Genomic DNA, 26,855 nt, shown 5'->3' on the forward strand with positions numbered 1-26,855 from the left:
GAGCCAGTCAGCTAGGATTAAAATGACACTTCGGCCAACCACTGTTGACTATAAGCAAGTTATTTAACTCTGCCTCAGTTTTGTCTGTGAAGTAGGGAGAAAATCTTCCTCGCTAGGTTGGTATAAGAATTAAATGGATATATTAAGTACTATCACATGTGAGATCACTTTATTTGAGGCTAAAAAAAATTTAACTAGGATTCACTGAAAATACATCTATTAAAAAGCCACTCTTAATCATGAGAAGTATGATTTTCTGTACCTTAGGTGTTATAAAGCAATATCCCCTCAGTTTTAACTTTACCAAAATACCTGTCTTAGTAAATGATACTATATATACCAAATATTGCATATGTGTATATAAACTTCAACTGTCTACTTCTATCACTGACCGTTTAAAAATTGAGATAAGGTAAGTATTATCTGAGTAATATAACCATTTTCTATTTATTTATTTATTTATTTATTTAGAGACAGTCTCACTCTGTCACCCAGGCTGGAGTGCAATGGCTCGGTCTCAGCTCACTGCAACCTCCGCCTCCTGGATTCAGGCAGTTCCCCCACCCCACCCTCCTGAGTAGCAGAGACGGGGTTTCACTATGTTGGCCAGGCTGGTCTCGAACTCCTGACCTTGTGGTCTGCCCGCCTCGGCCCCCCAAAGTGCTGGGATTACAGGCGTGAGCCACCACACTCAGCCAATATAACCATTTTCAAGATTTGATCTGCAAATACCTGAAGTAAGTACAAGCACTGTGGCCCAGTTAAAGAGTGTTAGAACTGTAAGAAGTCCAAAGGCATAGCTAAGAATTGCTTTAGAGTCAGTTGTGGGTTCTGAATTCTTGCTCTGATAGTTAGCAACTATGTCTACTTTGGCAAATTTAGGTTTTGAAGCCTTCCATATCTTTAAAAGGAGGTAACATTTAACAGAGCACCAAATGCAAGGTTTTCTGTAATATTAGTTCCATAGCATGGTCTGCAAACTTCCAACATCAGAATCTCCTGGGATATATGCTAAATGCAGATTCTGGTTTCCCAACCAGAATATACTGCTTAAAAATCTGAGGGTTAGTTCTAGGAATCTGCATTTTTTTCTATACAATGTATGTATTAGGGTTCCCTGGAGGGACAGAACTAATAGGAGATACATATATACACACACATATATTAAGTTTATTGAGTATTAACTTACACGATCACAAGGTCCCACAGTAGGCTGGCTGCAAGCTTGAGGAAAAGAGAGAGCCAGAGTCTGAGTCTGAAAACTGAAGAACTTGGGGGTCCAGTGTCTGAGGGCAGGAAGCATCCAGCGTGGGAGAAGGATGGAAGCTGGGAGGCTAGGCCAGTCTCTCCTCTTCACGTTTTTCTGCGTGCTTATATTCTACCTATGCTGGTAGCTGATTAGACTGTGCCCGCCAGATTGAGAGTGGGTGGGCCTTCCCCAGCCCACTAACTCAAATGTTAATCTCGTTTGGCAACACCCTTACAGACAAACCCAGGATCAGTATTTTGCATCCTTCAATCAAGTTGACACTTAGTATTAACCATCACAATGTATGATTTTTAAAATCTGCATTTTTAATAAGCTACTAGTTTATTTTTCCACCTAATCCAATTCCTAATTTTATTTGAAAGCACCAAGGTAAATAGTTCCTAAATCACTGTTATTTAAATTGTGCTCCAGTACCCCTTATTCTTGCTGCAATTCCAAGACGGAGATAACAAAAATTTTTTTTTCAATGTTTTGTTTTTTTGAGACAGAGTCTCGCTGTGTCCCCCCAGGCTGGAGTGCAGTGGCTCGATCTCGGCTCACTGCAAGCTCCGCCTCCCGGGTTCACGCCGTTCTCCTGCCTCAGCCTCCTGAGTAGCTGGGATTACAGGCATGTGCCACCACACCCGGCTAATTTTTTGTATTTTTTTTTTTTAGTAGAGACGGGGTGCATGCTGCATGCTCCGCCTCCCGGGCTCTCGCCATTCTCCTGCCTCAGCGTCCGGAGTACTTGGGACTACAGGCGCCTGCCACCACGCCCGGCTAATTTTTTGTATTTTTACTGGAGACGGGTTTTCACCGTGTTAGACAGGATAGTATCGATCTCCTGACCTCGTGATCCACTCGCCTCGGCCTCCCAAAGTGCTGGGATTACAGGTGTGAGCCACCGCGCCCGGCCTGCCAAAATTTTTAATGTTTGCATGTACATAGTTATTCAACAAAGAGGCCAGGTGTGGTGGCTCACGCCTATAATGCCAACACTTTGGGAGGCCAATGTGGGAGGGTTGCCTGAGCCCAGGAGTTCGAGACCAGCCTGGGCAACATTGTGAGAGCCTGTCTCTTAAAAATATATGTTTTGGGGAGCCAGGTGTGGCACCTCACGCCTGTAATCCCAACACTCTGGGAGGCTGAGGTGAGTGGATTGCTTGAGCTCAGGAGTTCGAGATCAGCCTGGGCAACATGGTGAAACCCTGTCCCTACCAAAAATAAAAAAAAAGTAGAGGCATTGTGGTATGTGCCTGTGGTCCTGGCTACTGGGAAGTCTGAAGTGGGAGGATCGCTTGAGCCTAGGAGGTGGAGGTTGGAGTAAGCCAAGATCACACCACTGCATTCCAGCCTTGGTGTCAGAGTTAGACCCTGTCTCAAAAAATATATTTTAAAATGGTTTTAAAATGATATTCAGTAAAGAATATAGTCCAGCCACATGAGCAAGTATTGCTTATCTAGAAAGACATATAATAAAGTTCTTTTGGGGAAATAAACTATGATCCATTCTATGTTTCATCTAAATCAGGGGCAGCCAATCTTCTGGCTTCCTTGGGCCACATTGGAAGAATTATCTTGGGCCACACATAAAATACACTAACACTAATGATAGCTGATGAGTTTTTAAAAAGAATCACAAAAGCAATGTTTTAGCAAAGTTTATGAATTTGTGTTGGGCTGCATTCAAAGCTGTCCTGGGCCGCAAGGTGGAAAAAACTTGATCTAAAGTATTTGATTTTTTTAGAAAAGTTTTTGAATGGCCAGGTGTGGTGGCTCACACCTGTAATCCCAGCACTTTGGGAGGCCGAGGCAGGCGGATCACGAGATCAGGAGATCGAGACCATCCTGGCCAACATGGTGAAACTCCATCTCTACTAAAATACAAAAACTTAGCCAGGCATGCTGGCATGCGCTTGTAGTCCCAGCTACTCGGGAGGCTGAGGCAGGGGAATCGCATGAACCCAGGAGGCGGAGGTTGCAGTACAGTGAGCCAAGATCGCGCCACTGTACTCCAGCCTGGTGACAGAGCAAGACTGTCTCAAAAAAAAAAAAAAAAAAAAAAGGAAGCTTTTGAATAAGAAGCAACTCTACAGTACTCTATTATAGACAACCAAAGTATTAATATTTGGGGGGCACAATTTCAACCAACTTTAAATTATTTCATTCTGTAAGTATGTGTTGAGTAAATATGAAGTATAAGGCCCCTAGAGGTACAGATGGCTATGGCCGTCTAAACCATTTTACTCTTAACTTTTTTAGTGTCATGGACCTCTTTGTCAATTTAGTGAAGTCTATGGACCGCTTTTTTTAAAAAAAGCCTTTAAACATATAAAGTACAGTACATTGAATTACAAAAGGATCCAAGAATATTGAAATCGTTACCAAAAAAATTTGATATAGAAATATATGTGCTATTAATAAATAAGATCTAGCAGTGGCCCTACTATAATTTCAACACAGTAGTGTGGTGAGCATAAATATTTCAACTTATCTGCAACAATTGTAATGTGATATGGAAATAATCAGTTTAATTGTGACAGTCACATTTACTGCTAACTACTGTGATTGGTTGGCTATGTTTACATTTTATTAGAAGTTATTGAAAATAGATGCCAGGCATGGTGGCTCATGCCTGTAATCCTAGCACTTTGGGAGGCCAAAGTGGGCAGATCATTTGAGCCCATGAGTTCGAGACCAGCCTAGCCAACATGATGAAGCCCTGTCTCTACTAAAAATTAAAAAAAAATTAGCCTGGCATGGTGGCCTGCTGTAGTCCCAGCTACTCACAAGGCTGAGGCAGAAGAATCACTTGAACCAGGGAGGCGAAGATTGCTGTGAGCTGAGATCACGCCACTGCACTCCAGCCTGGGCAACAGAGCCCGACCCTGTCTCAAAATAAAAGAGAGATGTAATGGACCCCTTTAATTAATCTATAAACTCCTAATTAAGAACCCTCGTTAAAATTTTTTAATAGGCGCTTGTCTTCTTCACTGTTGTATCCAAAGCCTGACTGAAATCTGTAGACACCTAAGCAGTGAAAAATTTGATGCCTTTCCCTATATAATTTAAAATCAAAATATTTACACTATAAGGTGAATTTAAGGAAGATCTCATTTTTCTCATGGTGAAGACTAAGATACTTTTTCAAAATTACTAAATTTTCATTTGTTTCATCAGGGATGAGGTTGGGGGAGGATGTAGCTCCTTTATTAATACCTGAATGTATAGGTTTTAATATCCAAGCTTGACTATATCCACTACAGTTGGTACACAACAGAACAAATGAATGAACATTTTCATGCCTGTAATCCTAGCACTTTTGAGAAGCCAAGGCAGGAGGATTGCTTAAGCCCAGGAGCTTGTGACCAGCTTGGACAACATAGGGAGACCTTATCTCGACAATAAATTTAAAAATTAGCTGGTTGTGGTGGCACGTGCTGGTGTCCTAGCTACTGGGGAGGCTAAGGTGAGAGGATCGCTTGAGCACAAGAGGTTGAGTCTGCAGTGAGCCATGATCATGCCACTGCACTCCAACTTGGGCTACAGAGCAAGACCTTGTCTCTCAACTAAAAATAAAAAATAAAAAAAATTCACGATGCTCCCCAAAAGCTGATGATAACATGTAAGAAGCGACTTCATTTTACCTTCTAACTCTCCCTCCCTTTTAGCACAATGCTGCAAAATGACTGGCTCATAAACCACTAAGCTGCCTTGGCAGCCACATGTTATTGTTACCAGTAGGTAATATGCTGTTTTCTTCTGCTTGGCACGTAAGCAGTAGGCATGAAATAATTGCTTAATGGATAAGTAAGTTGTTAAATTATAAAACTCTGATAGATTGCTTACCTTTAACAATTTACACCCCCCTCCCACTTATCCAATTCTTTTGTGACAGATTTTGCACTAGCAAAGTGCACTGTTTCAGACAATCAAGGAAATAAAACATTTCTTGATGAAATCCTACCTCGCCTCAACAGGAAACTGAATTGGAGTCCTCAATTCTCAGTACATCAGAACTCGTGTGTGAAAGGATCAGGAGAGGACCATAGTATTGGAGAATAAAACATTATGTGTTGATGGTTGAGCTTTATGTCATCGTGTAGTTAATGCTATGACCATAAAGCCATTACTGTTAACACTTAAGTTTATCTTCTGAAAGAAGCCTATGAAATATCTCCAGAAAGACTAGGGGATTTTCTTCTGTTTGTTTGTTTGTTTGAGATGGAGTTTGCTCTGTTGCTCAGGCTGGAGTGCAGTGGTGCGATCTCGGCTCACTGCAACCTCTGCCTCCCAGGTTCAAGTCATTCTCCTGCCTCAGCCTCTGGAGTAGCCAGGACTATGCACTGCGCCACCACACCCAGCTAATTTTGTATTTTTGGTGCAGACAGGGTTTCCCCATGTTGGCCAGGCTGGTCTTGAACTCCTGGCCTCAAGTGTTCCGCCCACCTCGGCCCAAAGTGCTGGCCACCGCGCCCAGTCAGACTTGTTTTTTAGTGAAATAAATTGTTTTCCTTTAGGACCTTATTCTTTATGATAACAGATTCCAAGAATATGCAGTCTTGTCAATGGCTGTTTCATCCTCAGTTTCTTTAAAAATAAAATACAATTAGAAAATTTTTAGATATGCTATATCTATCCAATCTATTTTCCTGTCACCCAGTAAGGTTTTCTATCATCAGCACAGGTCTATGAAAGGACAGTAAAGGGTCTCCTGTTACATACCCTAGCACTAATGTTTGTAATAGAATGTTAAGATAAGTTGTTTCCATGTAATCGGACTAAATTCAGTCTTTCTCTACCCTCTGTCCTCTATTTACCCACCTATGTGTGTGGCCTACTAATTATATTGACTGTACATGACCAGCAAGTTGTAAGTTCTTTTAAAAGCAGGAGCTCAACCATATTTGTATTCACATTTCCTTCTGCTTAAAACAGGGCTTTTGTTTCTTCAGCAAATATTCATTCAGTATCCACTAGGTGTCAGATAATATACAAGGTAGGTTCTAGGGATTCCAAGATAAATAAACACAGATATGCCAATATGAGTCTGACAGTTTTGGCGGGGAGAGGTGGAAAATAGATCTGCAAGCCAAAAAAGCTACAGTAGAATAATATAAATATTGTAATGGCAATAAAATACCAGAACTATTAATTTTACATTTAGTAATCATTCAGTATCAATTAAATGGGTAAAATGGATATGTTGGCATGAATGACATATAACTGAAAAAACACTAAGAACTGTATAGAAATTGAATTAGACATATGAGTAATATTAGTAGGAAGGGGAGAGAATATTTGATTCCAGGTAGGCTATCAAGCAGGATGCTTTTTCAGCACAGCCTTGGAGTAAAATCTGTAACCTTTGAAAACAATCACATTTTTGTTCTTATGCAATCTTTGTTTTTAAATGTATTTATTGTTTTGGCTCTAGTCCCTGAATGTTAAAATTTTAGTGTCAGTGTTAATTCTCACTTATCTTCTCCAGACCTTACTCCCTAATTTTCTCATTTTCATTTGCCCCAATAAGTGCCAACCTTACCTTGAAAAGAATAGTGGATTTATCAGCTTACAAGGACTAAAAAGTCGTCATTTCCAAAAACATCTGTCCAATAAGTCTGCCTCAGTGACTACATTTCTAGCATTACAATGTCATTCTTAGTACACTGATTTGATCTTTACAAATTACATAAATGTATAAAATTGTCACATGTACCCCAAATTATATACATCTATTATGTATGTATCAATAAAAAAAAAATTTGTATGCTTTTTCTCCCGTTAAAAAGAATTCTTTTCTTTTTGAGACAGGGCCTGGCTCTGTCATCCAGGCTGGAGTGCAGTGGTGCAATCTTGGCTCACTGCAGCCCCTGCCTCCCAGGCTGAAGTGATCCTCCCACCTCAGCCTCCTGAGTAGTTGGGACTACAGATGCGTACCACCATGCCTGGCTAAGTTTTTGTAGAGACAGGGTTTTGCCATGTTGTCCAGGCTGGTCTCAAACTTCTGAGCTCCAGCAGTCTTCCTGGCTTGGCTTCCCAAAGCACTGGGATTACAGGTGTGAGCCACCACACCCAGCTGATTCTTTAGAAGACCAGTATTGCATTGTGATTGCCTCTGGGCAGGAAAACTAAGGGGCATCAGTAGACTATGCAATTACTTTCTTCCTCTTTTAAAAAAGTATTGTTAATTTTTAAATTTACATATTTTGGTATACAATTCTATGAGTTTTGACAAATGCAAAGAATCATATAACCATCACCATAATTGAGATACTAAACAATTCTATCACCTCAAAAAAAATCCTCTTGAGCTGTCTCATTTATAATTTTTGTGATTAAAAATGGTTATTTTTCAAAAAGTAACGTTTGGGCCAGTGCGCCTGGAGTGCACCAGTAGTCCCAGCTACTAGGGAGGCTGAGGCAAGAGAATTGCTTGAACCCAGGAGGTGACGATTGCAATCAGCCGAGATCACACCACTGCACTCCACCCTGTGAGTGGGCTACAGAGTGACACTCTGTCTAAAAACAAAAACAAACACTTTAAATGTTTCATATAGTTATTCCTTATTCAAAAAGTATGCCTTTTTGGGTTAAGACAGTGCCATTTCAAATAGCCTTGTAGAAATATAAGCAAGGAAATGCTAAATTATACCATTATTGATCATTAGTACCTTAGCTTGTAGTTTAAACTGTTGAAGAGAATTAGGACTCCACCTGGCATTGTGGCATAAGCCAGTAGTCCCAGCTACCCAGGAGGCTGAGGCCTGAGCTCAGGAGTTCAAGACCAGACTAAGCACATAGCGAGATCTTGTCTCAAAAAATAAAAGAAAAAGAATTAGGACTCAGAAAAGGTAAAGGGTGTGTGTGTTTGATTAGATAGAGGATGGGATTGAAGGCTTAAGGAGGAGATTAGGGCCTGAGATGGAACAATGCGCATGGAAGGATAGATATGGGTAGTGTGTTCTGAGTAATATAAGAGACCTAGATTCTCAAAGATAGAGGGCACCAAAGAAAGAGATGAGTCCTGTAGAGGGGTGACCTTCATGTAAAAAATGATCTATCTTAATTGGGAGCCACAGACCTGGGATTCTGTACTGAACTTATACAGAATAAGTAATTTACTCTTCAAAAGTCGCTTCCCCAGCTGGGCGCAGTGACTCATGGCTGTAATCCCAACACTTTGGAAGGCTGAGGCAGGTGGATCACCTGAGGTGAAACCCCGTCTCTACTAAAAATAAAAAAAAATTAGCCAGGCATGGTGGTGGGTGCCTGTAATCCCAGCTACTCGGGAGGCTGAGGCAGGAGAATTGCTTGAAACCAGGAGGCAGAGGTCGCAGTGAGCCGAGATGGTGCCATTGCACTCCAGCCTGGGCGACAAATGCAAAAACTCCATCTAAAGGAAAAAAAAAAAAGTCACTACCCCTTTCTGGGCCTCAATTTCATAATCTGTAAAATAGTAAGGTTGGACTGAGTATATACCAAGGTCCATTTCAGAGTTCTCCAGCTAGAAGCAAAACCCTTGTGTGTATGTGTTAGTTTTTTTCCCCTAAGGTTTTGTCCTCTCGTTTTAACTAGAGAGACACATTTGGGATATTAATAACCGAATTATAGCAAGCATTATGATCTCTTCAGATTTCATGTAGTTTGATGTCAGAAGCTGCATAGCAAAGTTAAGCCTGATCTGAATTGGCTTCAAGTGGATAGAGCTGTATGACCCTCAGTCTTCTCATGTATAGAATGACTTACATACTCTAAACTTCCTTGTCGTTTTCATATTTCATGACTATGAAATCTGTGAAAACTTACCAGTGTTTTTTCTATTCACACTTCCTTTGAGTCTGCAGCTGCTGTTCTTCTGATTTGATTTTTTTGTTGTTTATTTTTATTAGCCACTATTCATTCAGTACCTTTTATATGTCAAAACGTTTGATATTTAACCTACGTTATTTAAGGGCTTTTGTACTGCTGCTGTACTTTATAGGTGCATAGATATGGTAAAATCACACCATGCCTCCTGCTCTGACTCTGGATAACATATTCCTACAGCAGGATCTCATTTCAATAAAAATTAAAAGAAACACTAGAGAGAGGAAGAAGGGGAGAAGATAAATGTGGCTTTAAATTGATAAGTGAAAGGCAAGGAACTAACATTTGAGGATCTACTATGTGTTAGACACTTTATAACATGGATCTTCTTTAGATCATTGAGATAAGCAGGTAGAAAGACATCACAAAGGGAGTCTGCTTGTGTTGATAGCAAGAAGAAAAAAATGACTTCATGTCGTAAATCACTGGAATTATTCAGAATTTTTGTTTTGCATGTTATCCTCCATTATGAGGACAAAGACAGCATAATGTCTCTATGTAGTAAGTGTTTGGTGAATGTTTATTGAATAAGTAGGGATTTTTATCATGCGTATAGTAGTGTTTCTTAACGTTTTGGATCCATGGACTTATAAAAATTTTATAAAAGCTATGGCTACATCCAGGATGTTACCTCCCTCCCCTGCCACACACAAAAGGAAACAGCCAAGTCCCTCCCCTCACTCTAACCATTCCCACATCTATATTTGTGTAAAACCCATAATTTTAAACTGTTTGCAGCCCCTCTGTAATCCATTCACATGACCCAAGAACTCAGCCCTGGAAACATCTCTGGGTATCCAGGTAGACTAAAAGCATAGTTCCATTAATTTATAGTGCTATATGGTTCTGCCATGCTTTACTGGTCCTTTATAGACTTGAGAAAATCACACCATGCCTCTTGACCATTAACAAATGGTCATGTTCAGTCTTCCTTTTTATGAGTGGAAATTCCATCCAATTTGCTTTTAGGTTCATTAATATGTACTACAACCAAAAGATCAGCATTATATACTTTATCTTTTTTAGTCTTTTGAAGTACAAATTATGCAATTTTACAGATAAATTATCTCATGGGTAGCATATGTCTGGCTTTCTAGGTGGAATGATTCCTATTTCTTTTTGTACCTCTCCCCATTCAGAACTCACTTTGAGGCCAAGCGTGGTTGCTCAGGCCTGTAATCCCAGCACTTTGGGAGGCCGAGGCAGGTGGATCACCTGAGGTCAGGGGTTGGAGACCAGCCTGGCCAACATGACAAACCCCGTCTCTACTAAAAATACAAAAATTAGCCTGGCATGGTGGCACACACCTGTAATTCCAGCTGCTCGGGAGGCTGAAGCATGAGAATCACTTGAACCTGGGAGGCAGAGGTTGCAGTGAGCCGAGGTTGCAGTGAATCAAGATCACACCACTGCACTCCAGCCTGGGCAATAGAGTGAGACTCCGTTTCAAGAAGAAGAAAAAGAAAAAAAACTCACTTTAAACTCTGCTAGACCATTGTCCTTGTATATGAAATTTTATCTGGATAGAAGAAGATGAGGAAAAAAATTTTCTTGTCTTTTAGTGGAGGAGAATGACATGTAAAACAAGTATTCTTTAAAAATTCCAAATATGATATGAGAACTACCCCATAAAGTTGTGAAGGTCAAATTGGTGAAAGGAAAACTAAGTGCTGTGTAAATTACAAAGTTGTCTAAGTATCCACCTGGTCCTTACCTTGCTATAGAATCTTTTTTTTTTTTTAGACGGAGTCTAGCTCTGTCACCCAGGCTGGAGTGCAGTGGCGCAAGCTCCGCTTACTGCAAGCTCTGCCTGCTGGGTTCATGCCATTCTCCTGCCTCAACCTCCCGAGTAGCTGGGATTACAGGTGCCCACCACCACGCCCAGCTAATTTTTTTTTTATTATTATTTTTAGTAGAGACGGGGTTTTCCCATGTTAGCCAGGATGGTCTTGATCTCCTGACCTCGTATTCTGCCCGCCTCGGCCTCCCAAGGTGCTGGGATTACAGGTGTGAGCCACCACGCCCGGCCTACCTTGCTATAGAATCTTTAGGCCTAATATAGTCTAGCCAGAACAGCTATTTGGATGCTTGCCTAATCTTCAATACTGGTTTCCCTTTTATACATGACTGCAAAACTGACTCTCACCTAGGTTTGTGATGTTAGAAACTCCAGTTGTTTACTATTATTATTAAAGTGGGAAACAGGGAGTTCGTTGATCAAATGGATTAATGTTTTGAGTACTTACTATACACCAGGGGCTCTTAAATTTTTACATAAACTTTCTGGATGGAGAGTGATAGAATCTCCATTGTTCACTTGCCACAAGCCACGCCATTTGTAGCTAACATTTGAATGCTTACTATAAGCAAAGGCACTGTTCCAAGGGCATTACATGCACATCATTCATATTTCTCATTTAATCTTTATAACAACTCCTTAAAATACTGGTAATATTCTTGTTCCCTAATTTGTCAATAAGAAAACTGAAATTTAGAGATTATACAATTTGCCCAGCGCTATTGGAAAGCTGGGACTTTGAACCCTGGCTGATTTGACTCCAAAGTCTGCACTCTATTCCAATAGACTGCCAGTGCCTCCAGAATTAATTAGCGTTAATCTTTTCTGTTGTTTATGATCTAAGTATGGCTGTCCATGGCAGGGAGTTAATGAGGGAGGCATTAATGGGGAAACACTGGACCACTTCTGAGAGATGTGGTGCCCTCCCTCACAAACAGGTTTCTTGTGGTGAAATCAGGTTGGAAGGATAAGAGAGGCTGAAGAAGGTGGAGGTGGTGTAGTTGGGCCTGTTTAGGAACTGATTACATCTGAGCCTCTGGCCCTTTTTCCTGCCAGCTGACTCAGAGCTGGCAGATGGGCCAAAGTCCAGGCAGGTTGATTTCATGGGCTGTATACTTCAAAGGATCTGATTCCTGGTGCTACTAAGCACATTGCTTTTCCGAAGGCACAGTCTTGTAGGGGAGGGAACAGGATGGTCTCCATGAGGTGTTTGTGAAAGCCCTAGGCAATGTTTGCTCTAATCCAAATATATACAGCTTGTTATGAGTTTGGCAATAAAACACAGAGCCAGCCCTAAGCAGGGCTGAAAACTGAGTGTTTAAACCTTAAGTATTCTGCAATACAACAACAGTTAAGTATATGGGTCCTAGAGTCAGATAGAACTGAAATCTAATCTTGACTTCACCACTCAGCTGTAGATAAATTACTAGACCTCAGTTTTCTTGTTCGTGAAATGGGGATTTTAGTTATAGAGTACCTACTTCATATGGTTGTCGTGAGGATTAAACAAAAATGTATAACCACAGTACCTGAGATGTAGTAAACACTCTTGAAACATTAGTCATTATTCATTTTTTAAATTTTTCCTTCAAATACTTTCCTATCCAATAGTCATTATTCATTGAAAACTTCTATTTTATAAGACAATCTCAGCACTTAAACAAAATAAATTGATTCATGATGTTTTCACTTAACAGGCATTCAAAAGGCATTTATTATTGTGTTGGGTAGATGGATGGAGAAAATAGCAATAATTTTTGTTGAACACCTAAAATGAGCCAAACTTTTTAAAAAATATTGTCTCATTTTATGCTCACAACAGCTCTATGAAGTATTTTCCTATGTTATAGATGAGATCATGGGCCAAGAGAGGATTAGCAACATGCCTAAGATCATATAGTCAGCACTGTCTAATTCTGAAGCCTATGAATAAGGTAGCATTTATCCCCACGGAAGCATGGTATTCAGCAGGCAGGCAGACACATAAACAAGTACAGCTGGCCCATCTAGCCTCACGTTCTGCATCCATGGATTCAACCAAAAATGGATATAAAATATTGGGGAAAAACAAATAATAAAACAACTAAAAAATACAAATTTTAAAATATAGTATAACAACTACTTACATAGCTTTTACGTTGTATTAGGTATTATAAGTAATGTAGAGATGGTTTAAAGTATACAAGAGAGTCTGGACACAGTGGCTTATGCCTGTAATCCCAGCTTTTTGGGAGGCCAAGGTGGGTGGATCCCTTGAGCCCAGGAGTTTGAGACCAGCCTGAGCAACAAGATGAAACCCTGTCTCTACAAAAAATACAAAAATTAGCCAGGTGTGTTGGTGCATGCCTGTGGTCCCAGCTACTCACTCGGGAGAGTGAGGTGGGAGAATCACTTGAGCCTCAGAGATCGAGGCTGCAGTAAGCTGTAATCACGCCACTGCACTCCAGCCTGGGTGACAGAGTAAGACCCTGTCTCAAAAGTAATAATAATAATAAAGTATACAAGAGGATGTCATATGTTATATGCAAATATTATACCTTTTTTTTTTTTTTTTTTTTTTTGAGACAGTCTCTTGCTCTGTTGCCCAGGCTGGAGTAGAGTGGTGCTATCATAGCTGACTGTAACCTCGAACTCTTTCCTGAACTTGAGTGATCTTCCTGCTTCAGCCTCCCAAGTAGCTGAGACTACAGGCATGTGCCATCACATCCAGCTAATTTTTAATTTTTAATTTTTTTTGTAGAGATGGGGTCTCACTGTGGTGCCCAGGCTGTTATGCCATTTTATATAAGGGACTTGAACATCTGCAGATTTCAAGGGGAAAGAGTTTGAGGTTACAGTCAGCTATGATAGCACCGCTCTACTCCAGCCTGGGCAACAGAGCCAGAGACTGTCTCAAAAAAAAAAAAAAAAGAGGGGAGTCCTGGAACCAACTCCCCACAGTTATGGAGGAAGGACTGTACCTACAGTCAAAGTGCTGTTGTTGAGTTTTACACTAGGTGCTTGGGAGAACAGAATGGAATAGGTGAACTCTGGGCGTGAGCGAAGGTAGTCCCCTTCACAGGAATAAATGCTAATAATGGGGCTTCAGGTGAGAATGAGGAAGGAAGCCTTTGCTGGTGGAGGAGTTAAGGGAGTTCTTTCTGGGTTTCCCTAAGTCACACTAGAAGAAAAGGGTTACAGGGAGGCCTTTCTGGAATTCCTCAAGTCAATATGACAGCCTCTTAGATCCAGCATTACAACTGCAGCAAATTTTATAGCTGCAAACAAAGAAACTGTCTCCAGAGAGACAGATTATGTTGTTTACTTGAGGCAAAATGGTGGGGGTTCTATATAAATGATATGTCTGCATCCGAATCATCTGTACCTTCTTGGGCTTTAGAACCAAACCTAATAGTAATAATAGCAACCAATTCTTAACTGCATGATCATTAGGTACTAATCACTGCTGTGTTCACAGGCTAGAACTCTCAACTGGAGAAAGGTAGAGTTGTTTGTCTAAATCAATAATCTCAAATTAAGTACACTTAATTTGAGCATATACCCCCAATATATGTATATTACTTTATAAGTTATACACATCCACTATTGGGCTAATATAAAAATATACATTATGAAATGTAAACAAAAATTTTGAAGGAATACAATGAAAATGAATAAACTTTTATCTCAGGGAAAATATATACTTAGGTTTCTGTATCTTGTTATTAAGTGGATACAAATTAATACTGTATTTCAAATAGATTTTTTAATAGTTTTGGATGTTTTGAGTCAGCTGGTCAGATTTTGTTAATCATTGTATTTAACTTCATAATGTGACTGATGAAGGGATCATACTAAGTAAAAGTGTCGGTTCTGCCATTTGAGAGTGGGGGATCCTATGTATCATCTTCAATTCACAGGGTTTTCTTTTTCCCAGCAATTTTTTAAAACCAATTATTCACTTTGTAATATTTCATTTTGTTAAAGTTAGTTTTTAAAAATCCGTAAATCCCCTTTTGAACCACAATATGTCACTAATGCTCAAAGAAAGAAACTCCATTTGTATCTCATCTGATGTGAGCATCAAATATAGAGACAATGTGGGGATGCCAACCTCAATCCATATGGATTAATAGGGCTTAATTTTCTCATGATAAACGTAAGTAGAAGCTATGAAAATTCTTACCACACTTCAGTGAATTATCTTGTATACCTCTAGAGTGAGCACATTCCACTTTGGAGATCAGTAGTCTCAGCAACAAGACCTGTGGCCATAAAGTGGGAATAAACAATCCAATTTTTAGCAATGCTTGGCCCAGATTCACTTATGAGTGACATGAGAAAGGTACAACATGATATTCCAGGAAATCAGAAGAGCTAAGTATATCTGAACCTTTGAGAGTATGGCCTGTCCATACAAAGGCAGAATCTACATTTGTCAAGTGCCTTCAAGAAACATTCTACCAAGATATGCACCTCCACAAAAGTAAGAAAAAGAGAAAAAAAAGATTTTAAAATTTTATTTTATTTTTTTGAGATGGAGTCTCACTCTGTCCCCCGGGTTGGAGTGCAGTGGCGCGATCTCGGCTCACTGCAAGCTCCGCCTCCCAGGTTCACGCCATTCTCCTGCCTCAGCCTCCCGAGTAGCTGGGACTACAGGCGCCCACCACCACGCCCGGCTAATTTTTTTTTTTTTTTTTTTTTTTTTTGTATTTTTAGTAGAGACGGGGTTTCACCGTGTTAGCCAGGATGGTCTCGATCTCCTGACCTCGTGATCCACCCGCCTCGGCCTCCCAAAGTGCTGGGATTACAGGCGTGAGCCACCGCACCCGGCCTTTAAAATTTTATTTTTAAAAAATCACACACACACAAAATACATTCTACTTTTTAAGAAAATTGACTTAGATTTAATTCCAGCTCTGCTATTTGCTAACCGTGCAATTTTGGGGAAGTAACAACCTATTGGAGCCTGTTTCCCATCTCCAAAGTGAGAATGATTAATGCTATACCTACTTCACTGAGAAGAAGAGTGTATCATGGTCATATTGACCCCTCACTATGTGCATAGAGATGCTGAGCTAAACTCTTTACAAGCGTTTGTTTAATCCTCAATATACCAGTGACTAGAGGCTAAGCAGTTTACCAAAGCATTTTCCTTTTCTTCCTTAGCACACAGGACTATATTTCCTGGCCTCCTTTGCAGTTAGGTGCAGCCACATTACTGTGTTCTAGCCATTGAAATATGGAAAGAAATGATCAATACCACCTCCAGCCCTGGCCCATAAAACTTTCCTTTCCATTCTTCGTGCTCTCATTCTTCCTTCATCTGCCGGAGGATTCAGCAGAACCATTAGGTGCACAGAGCTCTTCTCTCCTCCCACTACTTCCAACGTGCATTGAACTGTGATGTGAGCCAGAAATAAACTCTTATTGTGTTAAATCATTAAGATGTGAGAATTGTTTGTTGCAAGAGTTAGCGTACCCTGACTAATACAGCAAGGTTTGACAAGAACCCAGAAAAGGGAGAGATAAATTGTTTACAGTGTCTGCTAGATAACGGAAAATAAAACGGGCGATAAGCATCATTAACTTAAGGAAGATGAAGATTACCTTCATGAGATAACTTATGAGCAAGTGTCTGTAAAAGTCCTTTGGGTAAAGTGTGAAAAATGTCAAGAATCACAGATTTACACTCTGCTTTCCAAAGCTTTTTGCAGACACCACTGGGGACTCCTCAATGAATGGAGACATGACCCCTTTAGTATCTCATGCTCTACAGCCTACTAAATCAGTTCAACACATTCCTCTGAGTTAAAAAAAAAAAAAAAAGAATAACAAGTATGAATGCATTTTTTTACACTGCCTTGGGAATCCTTCTTCTACCTTAACAATGTTTTCTGTTTATTCAGATCAAAGAGCTGAAGTGTTTTTAAGATTTTTTCCTCAAGTCGGCCTGAATGTAACCCATAGTTTCCTTTACTCTAACAAATTTTCAGGACATACAGTACTTAGCTGGAGCCATATTTTTAGCTTGACTCATTATATTCCTGTTATTTGGATTACCCTTGGTAAACTAAATGATCTCATGGCATATTTTTCAACTAGAATATATTACTATGTTTTTCTCTTTTTCATACTTACTTGCAAAATTGATTTCTATGGAATTGCCTGGATAGCTAATTAGGCTCTTGGTTCATATTTTTTGCTCAAATGCGGATGAATTATTTATTGTTGACTTTGATGAATCAGATCATCAACACAGCCTCTCCAGACTATCTGTTGCTATCATGCTTATCATGCTACTTCCCTCAATCCTATGACTTTTTTTTTTTTTTTTTTTGAGACAGGGTTTCACTATGTTGCCCAGGCTGCTCTTGAACTCCTGGCCTTAAGCAATCCACCTGCCTTGGCCTCCAAAAGTGCTGGGATTAGAGGTGTTAGCCACCACCCACAGCCACAGTCCTATGCTTTGGAAACATTCAGGAGCCGGGCAGTGAGTTTTGAAGACTTAATAAATATAAATGTTCATGGAAGCTATGTGGAGGTTGCAGGGAGCCAAGATGGTGCCACTGCACTCCAGCCTGGGTGACAGAGTGAGACTCCACCTCAACAACAACAACAAAAAATGTAATTTATACCCTAACTGATTAAAGGCATAAACACATAGGGTCATTTCAATAGATGCAGAGAAAAAATTGTTTGACATTTATTCATTAAGAGGACACAAGCCAACTTCATGTTTAGACAGACCTGACTTCCAGGCCTGGCGTAGCCACCAATTAGGTATACATGACCTTGGCAAGTTATTCAACCTCTTTGACGTCACAAATACAATGGAGATGGTAAAACTCACTTTGCAAAGTAAATGAGATATATAGACTGTTGTCACTTTTGAACCTGGGTACAAAGATCATAAATAAAATACTAGTAAACCAAATTCAAAGTATATATCATAACCAAGTATATCAGAAATACAAGTTTCATTTAATATTTTTAAAAATTAAAAATGTAATTTACAGCCAGGCACTGTGGCTCACGCCTGTAATCCCAGCACTTTGCGAGGTCGAGGCGGGCAGATCACCTGGGGTCAGGAGTTGGAGACCAGCCTGGCCAACATGGTGAAACTCCGTCTCTACTGAAAATATAAAAAATTAGCCGGACGTGGTGGCGGGCGCCTGTAGTCCCAGCTAATCGGGTGGCTGAGGCATGAGAATCGCTGGAACCCGGAGAGGAGGAGGTTGCAGGGAGCCAAGATCGTGCCACTGCATTCCAGCCTGGGCGACAGAGCAAGACTCTGCCTCAAAAAAAAAAAACAAAACAAAACTGTAATTTACACCTTAACTGGTTGAAGGCATAAACACATAGGGTCATTTCAATAGATATAGAAAAAAAATTGTTTGACATTTATTCATTAAAAATAAAACTCTTGGCAAATTGAGTGTAGATTTCTTAAACTGATAATGGGTATCTATAAAAATACGGCTAAAAAAGCAGAGCTTTTTTAATTGATAAAGAGTATCTCTTAAAAGTATATCATTATACTTAATAAAGAATGAAAAATTTCCTTTTGATACAAAACTTAGCCAGGCGTAGTGGTGCATGCCTGTACCCCCGGCTACTCGGGAAGCTGAGGCACGAGAATCACTTGAACTCAAGAGGTGGAGGTTGCAGTGAGCTGAGATTGCGCCTCTTCACTCCAGCCTTGGCGACACAGCGAGACTCCGTCTCAAAAAAAAAAAAAAGAAAAAAAAATCCTTTTGAGACCAAGAATAAGAGACTTCTTTATTTACCATTGTCCTGGAGGTCCTAGCCAGCTCAGTAAAACAAAATTCATATAAATAAAAAGTATTAAGGATTGAAAAGGAAGAAACAAAATCTAAAAACCACTATATATACATTATTAGACTTATTAGAAACTTAGAAAGTTTATTGAATACAAGGAAATATGGAAAAATCAATTGCATTTTTATATATCCGCTACAAATAGTTTTTTAAAGTTTTAAAGATAGAAAATTTATCATAGCATTAAAAATATCAAGTACCTAGGACTCTAACAAAAGATGTATATATCTCTAGAGGGAAGACTGAAACTTTGTTCAGAGACATTAAACAAGACATAAGTCAATGGAGAAATATGCCATGTTCAGACTCACTGTCTCCTTCACCCTACTTTTTATTGCTCTGGATATAGTATCCTACCTGGAACCCAAGTCCTGTGCTTCAGAAAACTTCCTGCCTCCAGTTCTTCCATGAGGAGGATCAGTCAGCTACAAACAAATGTCAGTATAAGAAGGAAGAACTCGGTGGCTCAATCTTGTAATCCCAGCACTTTGGGAGGCTGAGGCGGGCGGATCACGAGGTCAGGAAATCGAGACCATCCTGGCTAACACGGTGAAACCCCGTCTCTACTAAAAATACAAAAATTAGCCGGGCATGGTGGTGGGCGCCTGTAGTCCCAGCTACTCGGGAGGCTGAGGCAGGAGAATGGCGGGAACCCAGGAGGCGGAGCTTGCAGCGAGCTGAGATCGCGCCACTGCACTCCAGCCTGAGCGAGACTCCATCTCAAAAAAAAAAAAAAAAAAAAAAGGAAGAACTAAAAACTGTTCAGAAACAGCTGCTGTTAATCTCAGCACTGTTGTATCCAGTCCTGGACACAAGGTTACTTTTAGTAGCGGGGATGGCAAGGAACACTCTACTGGGGCTGCATGGTGGACCCTGATCTTAGAGAGTTCTCCAAACAGAAGAAGAATAGACCGCATTTGTAGACTGGTTCACTCTATCCAAATCATATTATTTCTTTTGACCCTTAGTAGAATCTTATGGGGAAAGAATTTGTATTATCTCCATTTCATATGCGAGAAAGCTAAGGCTCTTCAAGGTTAATGCCGGCCAGTACCCACACTCACTCATGGAGCTAGGACTCAAACTAGGCTCTTTGATATAAAATTCAATGCATTCTCATCTATAAAAGCAATATTTCTTTCTGAGAGCAGTCCTGTCCTACCACATTCACCAGGGAAAATACAATGTCTTATGGATTCCTGAATTTTGGATGACTGCACAAACCTTTTGCTGGTGCCTCTATTTTCAAAGAATGAGTTTGTGTAGGGATTATATTTTTACATCTTAAGAAAGAAAGGAAAGAAGAGAAAAAAGAGAGAAGAGACTTTACAGTATTTGTCTTACAAATTGGCAGTTGCTATTTTTAGACAAGCCAAAACCTCCCTTCTCTTACCTGTGAAACTGAGACAATAGACGTGCCTCTCTCTCAGGCTTTGGAGGATTAAATAAAGTAAAGAAAAAAGAGAATTAGCCAGGCGCAGTGGCTCACGACTGTAATCCCAGCACTTAGGGAGGCAGAGGCAGGTGGATTGCCTGAGCTCAGGAGTTCGAGACCAGCCTGGGCAACACGGTGAAACCTTGTCTCTACTAAAATACAAAAAATTAGCCGGGCGTGGTGGTGTGCACCCGTAGTCCCAGCTACTTGGGAGGCTGAGGCAAGAGAATTGCTTGAACCCGGCAGGCGAAGGTTGCAGTGAGCCAAGATCATGTCACCGCATTCCAGCCTGGGTGACAGAGCAAGACTCCGTCTCAAAAAAAAAAAAAAAAAAAGAGAGAGAGAATTAAATAAAAATTTTTAAAAGGGTTCACCACTGTGCTTAGCCCATGGCATGTGTTCAATAGGTGCTAGCTATTGCTATTGACAACTACTACACCATCAGAAGATAACCCTGTGGGCTTTACAACCAGAGTGCTCCCCAAAGCAGGACAGAGGAGACACAACACCAGAATGACTATAGCCTTCTTTTGCCAGGTCTTTGTGCTATTCTTGAAGAAATGTCCATTCCTGGTGAACTGCAGTGGGGAGAAAGACCCCTAGGAACTAAGTGTTTTGACTCTCAGTATGTGATTCACAAGGAAAGTCACATTGTTTAAAATATCTTCTTTGTTCATATGTTCATTCTTTCATTATTTTATTCAATAGATTCTTTTATTGAAGAGCCAGCTATGTTCCAGGCACTATGCTAGTATGGAAAGAAATATGTCACAAGGTGGCATTGCAGAGGAAACTGTGGCAATCATCTTAGGCTTCATAGTATGGGGGTTCTGGGCTGTTCATTGGGAGGAAGAGGGGGCAGAGTATCAGGTATGGTGGAAAAAGCACAAGCTCTGGCATCAGAGAGATCAGGATTTCAAAGAGGTTGCTACTCACTTTCTGTGTGAACTTGAACAGATCCTTCACATCTCTAAACCTCCATTCCCTCATCTGTTAAATGGGAATGACACACATACATTCTATGATGGGTTATTATAAAGATTCAGTGGGTTCATGTAAGTGAAATGCCTGGCCCCTAATGGATCCTCCTTCTCACAAAAGCAATATAGGGGTGCTCTGCCTCTACAACTTCTGCACTCCACATTGCTTTTTTGTTTGTTTTTTTGAGGCAGAGTTTAACTCCTGCCTAGGCTGGAGTGCAATGCTGCGATCTTGGCTCACCGTAACCTCCACTTTCTGGGTTCAAGCGATTCTCCTGCTTCAGCCTCCCAAGTAGCTGGGATTACAGGCATGCACCGCCACGCCCAGCTAATTTTGTATTTTTAGTAGAGGCGGGGTTTCTCCATTTTGGTCAGGGTGGTCTCGAACTCCTGACCTCAGGTGATCTGCCCACCTTGGCTTCCGAAAGTGCTGGAATTACAGGCGTGAGCCACCGTGCCTGGCCTCCACATTGCATTTTTATCTTTTGTGTCTTCTTTTTCCTTTAAGCTTGACCTTAATTTGCTGTAAAACCTGCTCTTGTACACATAATAATAATAATAATAATAAATGGAGAAGTGGGTAGAATACACCATGTACTTTGTCCCTAACTAGGAAGCCACCTTCCCACTTCTCTTCCCACACAGCCATTATTGCTTCAAGCACACATTAAAGGATCTCAAAGGCCAGCTGTCCTTAATTGTCCATAACCAACCATTTCAGGCCATCTCTGATTAGTACATCAAATGCATCCATTTGGTGCAGGTGGACTATTTCCACATTTGCTCTTTATACCTCAGTAACTGGTCAGACTATTTAGAGGGAAAAAGAATCTTGCAAGGCAGTTGGCTCTAAAGGAATGCTGAATATTTCATTCTTGAGCTCTTGATGCATCAGAACAAATCCCCTTTGTCTTCTTCTGGATACAGAGTGATGGCATTGGTTCTTTATGTATATTCAAACCCTGCCCTAAGCACTGAGAAAGTTGTTTTGCTCATTTATTTACATATGCCTTTATTCATTCATTTAATAGCCATTTATTGAGCAACAACTATGTTCCAGGCCTGTGTTAGATCTTGGGGATATATTGCTGAGAAAGACCGGCAGACTTACATTCCACCAGGATAGGCAGACCAAAAAACATGTCATCAGATAAGGAACAAGAAAATTGTGACAAGTACTATAAAGAAACTGTATCTGGATAGTGTAATTGGTCAGAGAGGGATGCAAAGAGAGATGGGGTGGTCAGAGTGGACCTTTCTGAGGAGAGAATATTTAAACTGAGTCCTGAAGAATGAGAAGCCAGTTATGTGAAGAGCCAGGAAAGGTTTCTCAGCAGGGGAAAGGTTAAATGCAAGGCCTCTGAGTTGGAGAAGAGCTTGATAGGTTTAGAGAAATGAAAGGAGAGTAGAGAGGTTGGCAGAAGACAAGTTAAGCAGGGTTTTGTAAACTAGGACTATAGATTTTACTTTAAGTACAACTCATTATGCATTCGACAAACACTAACTGAGTGCCTAATATGTGCCAGGCACTATTCTAGATGCTGGACATGGAGCAGTAACAAAACATAACAATCTTTCCCTCTTGAAAGTTATATTCTAGTGGGGAAGATAGGAAATAAACAAAATAAATAAGTAAAATAGTAATTTTAGATAGTGCTAAGGAGACTATAACAAACCAAGGAAAGGAGTTAAGAAGTGTAGGACTGTAATTTTAGGTAAGAGTGGCCAGATAAGGCTTCACTGAAAAACTTACATTTAAGTAAAGGTTTGAGGTGTCCATGTGCTGCCCAGGAACAAAATCCTGGGCCACTTTAATATTTAAAGGTCAGGGAGAAGACCAGGAAAGGAGAATGACAAGGACCATTGGGAAAAGTAAAAGAAAAATTAGGCACATGTCCTGAAAGCTGGAAAATATTTCAGGGAGAAGAGAAAGCAACCATGTAAAATGCTGCAGATGGTAAATAAAGATGAGGACTGAAACATGATCATCTGTTTTTTATTTGTTTGTTTTTTGAGACAGAGTCTCACTCTGTCACCCAGGCTGGAGTGCAGTGGCATGATCTCAGCTCACTGCAAACTCCACCTACCAGGTTCAAGCAATTCTCTTGCCTCAGCTTCCCGGGTAGCTGGGATTACAGGCGTGTGCCCCCCCACACAGCTAATTTTTGTATTTTTAGTTGAGATGGGGTTTTGACATGTTGGCCAGGCTGGTCTCCAACTCCTGACCTCCAGTGATCCGCCCACCTCAGCCTCCCAAACTGCTGGGATTACAGGAACGAGCCACAGTGCCCGGCCCAACACATGTTCATTTGATTTAGCCATGGGGAAGTTATCGATGACCTTGAGAAGAGCAGTTTCACTGCTATAGTGGAGATGAAACCTGGGTAGGAATATGTTCAGGAGAGAGTTGGAGAAAAGAAACTGGAGATTCAGAGTGTAGACAACACTTTCAAGGAATTTGCTGTAAGGGTAAGGGATTTGAAATGGGTCACCGGCCACAGGAGAATTTAGATCAAAAGAGGTTTTTCTCCAACTTTAAAAAAAATGTTCAAATGTACAGAAAAGTTGGAGAATAGTAGAATACTCATATTCCCTTCATCTTATTGCAGCAATTGTTGACATTTTGCCATATTTGCTGTCTCTCTAGAGAGAGGATTTTAAAAATTTTTTTCAAATTGCTAAGTGTAATGCATATACAGAAAAATTGACCAGACAAAAATATATAACTCAATAAATGATCAAAAACAAGCACATGTAACCACCACCAATATCAAGAAATGTGCTTTTGGGTTGGGGTTTCATACATAGCCGAGCAGCTCCCTCGCTGTGATCTATTCAGTCAGCCCTCAACACAGGGGTTTGTAAAAAAAAAAAAAAAAAAAAAGGTAGCATCCTCATAGTCCCCTTGTGCCCCCTCACTCCCATCAACACATAACCGCCATCCTGAATTTATGGTAATAACTTCTTGCTTTTCTTTCTAATTTTACCACATAAGTTTCTAAACATGATAGTTTAATTTTTGCTTGTTTTTGAACTTTAAGAATCAAATCATTTATGTAGTAATATTATTTTATATTTGACTTCTTTAGCTTAATATGTTGTTGTGTGTTTATTGTTCCACTGTAGTGTTCTGTTGTAAAAATATGCCAGCTTTTATTTATTCATTCTACTGTTTATAATGATGTTAGTTGTTTCCAGTTTTTTGCTGCTATGAATAATGCTGAGTGCTGCTATAAATATGCTTGTTTATGTCTCCTGATGCACATATTCATGCATTCTTATCCAGTACATTCCTAGGAGTAGAATTGCTGGGTTGTAGGAATGTATATATTCAACTTCCATAGCTAATACAGAGAGTTTTCCCGATTGGTTATACCAATTTACCTTCCCATTAGCAATGTATGAGAGCTGTTGTTCCATGTCTTCACCAACAATTGGGATTGTCTGTCCTCTTGAGTGGGTGCACAGTCATATTTCATTGTTGTTTTAATTAACATTTCCCTGAATACTGACATTCATTGGCCATTTGGATATCTTCTTTTATAAAGTGCCTGTTCAAGACGTTTGCCCACTTATAAAATTAGATTTTTTAGACTTTTTCTTATGATTTGTAGCTGTTTTTCTTGTATACTAGGGATATGAGTCCTAGTAGATTATATGTGTTGCATATATCTTCTCTCACTCTGGTTTGCTTTTTCATTTTCCTAATGCTATCTCTTGATGAATAAAGCTCTTCATTTTCATGTAATCAAGTTATCAGTCTTTTCCTTTATTGTGCTTTTTTGGGTTATGTGTAGGAACTTTTCATCGTCTCAAGGTGGATACGCTCCTGTGTTATCTCCTATAAGGTGTGTTGTTCTATCCTTCATATTTAGGAATATAGTACACCTGGAGTTTTTGTATTATCTTTTCATTTTTAGCACTTGGATATCTAATAACTCAGCATCATTTATTGAAAAACTTTTTCCTACTGTTCTGAAGTGTCATTTTTGTCATAAATTAGATGTCCTTATGGAAGTTCATTTCTGGGCTTAGTATTTTCTATCCTTGCAACATTACCATACTGACTTAATTGCTATAGCTTTATAAGTCTTGATATTCAATGGGACAATTACTCCTACCTTGTTCCTTTTCAAAAGTTTATTTTCCATTCTGGGTCCTTTTCATGTTTCTATAAATTTGAGAATCACTTTATGGAGTCTTATAAACCAAGTCCTCTTGGAATTTGGATTGGAATTGCATTGAATCTGTAGATAATCTGAGATGAAGCAGTATCTTTAGTGTCATTGGGTCTTCCAATCCATGAATATGGTACAGCCTTTCCTTAATTTAGTTGTTCTTCTTTTTTTTCAGGTGGGTTGGGGGAGAAGGAGCCAATTCAATGTCTAGTCTTTATTGGAAAGAAGAAACTTTACAGCGCATTTTGAGCAATTTAGTGCAGAGTCTCAGTGGGTCAACTGGCGGGGCACCAGATGGTAATGGATTTCACAGTTAGGGCATTGCTGGGTCTCACCTTTGTGCAGCCAAAAACTAGAGGACAGCACTGTTGTACTCTTCACAGATGCAGCCCACTATTCACTTGTTGGTGATGGAGGAGACTAAATTAGGGTCTTCTTTGGTGCCAGAAGCTTCCTTTTGGAGTAGTGTATTCTATGGGTCCAGTCCCTTTCATGCAGCCATTATGACCTACATCTCCAGTCCAGACACATCATCATCAATAGGAACACCACCTTCAGATGCCATGGAGCACATCAAGGCCACCCACTGGAACCATGGGCCCTCAGAGTCTGCAAGGGCAGCACTCCAACTCTGTGGCATAACCTCGAAGCCATATGCTCACGACAAGCAGCAGCACTTCTGGGAACAGGCTGCAGAGACAACTTGAGTTCTTCCTTAATTTCTCTCAGTAAGATTTATAGTTTTCTATGTACAGGTTGTGTACTTTTTCTTTGTGTGAACTTATTCCTATTTGAAACTTCAGATGCTGTGGAAATTGTATCTTTTAAAAAAAGTTTTCTAACTGTTTGTTGTTGGTATGTAGAAATATATCTGATTTGCATATTGGTCCTTTATCCAGCAACCTTCTTAAATTCACTTTTTAATTCTAATAATTTATCTGTAGATTCTTTTGGATTTTCTATGTATATAACTATATCATTTGTAAATAATGCCAGCTTATTTCTTCCTCTTCCTCACTCTGACATTCTAAAATGTCTCCTCTTTTCTATAAGTACTTTAAAAATAATGATTAAATAATTTATTTATCTGGAGTTTATTTTGAGCATTGAGTATGCAGTGCGGCTCTAAGCTAATTTTTTTCCCAGATGGATATCCTGATTTTTATGTAACAGTTATTAAATAAACCATCTTTCCTCAATAATTTGAAATGAGACCTTTATAATAGATTAAATTCCTATGTGTATTTGATTTCATTTTTGTGGGTTTTTTTGGATCACTGAACTCTTTTCTCTTTTAGTTATTGTAACTTTAAAATGTTTTAATATTTGGTAGATCTTCTTATTTATTTTTGGAATATATATTTCTATTCTTATTTAATTTTTCATATAAATTTGGGAATCAGCTTATCTAATTCCAAGACAAAATTCTATTTAGATTTTTATTAGGAGAGCTTAAGTTATAGATTCTATTTATAAAGTTGAGCTTTCCGGATAGGTGCAGTGACTCACACCTGTCTGTAATCCT

At 39.8% G+C, this 26,855-nt stretch overlaps 1 long non-coding RNA gene across 3 annotated transcripts in view; it reads left to right on the forward strand.

Annotated features, from left to right (window-relative positions):
* LOC100610822 (uncharacterized) overlaps positions 1–26,536 on the forward strand; it is a 35,582-nt gene extending 9,046 nt beyond the window's left edge. Inside the window, exon 4 of one of the 3 annotated variants that reach the window (XR_672992.5) lies at positions 25,506–26,536. This is a non-coding gene — a long non-coding RNA (uncharacterized LOC100610822). Of the gene's footprint in view, positions 1–5,147; positions 7,036–16,064; positions 16,339–25,505 lie in introns of those variants that run through there. The other 2 variants (XR_672993.5, XR_672994.5) reach the window with 2 other exon arrangements.
* Positions 26,537–26,855: the final 319 nt, after the last annotated feature.

The sequence above is a fragment of the Pan troglodytes genome, chromosome 9, assembly GCF_028858775.2.
Source record: "Pan troglodytes isolate AG18354 chromosome 9, NHGRI_mPanTro3-v2.0_pri, whole genome shotgun sequence".
NCBI lineage: Eukaryota > Metazoa > Chordata > Mammalia > Primates > Hominidae > Pan > Pan troglodytes.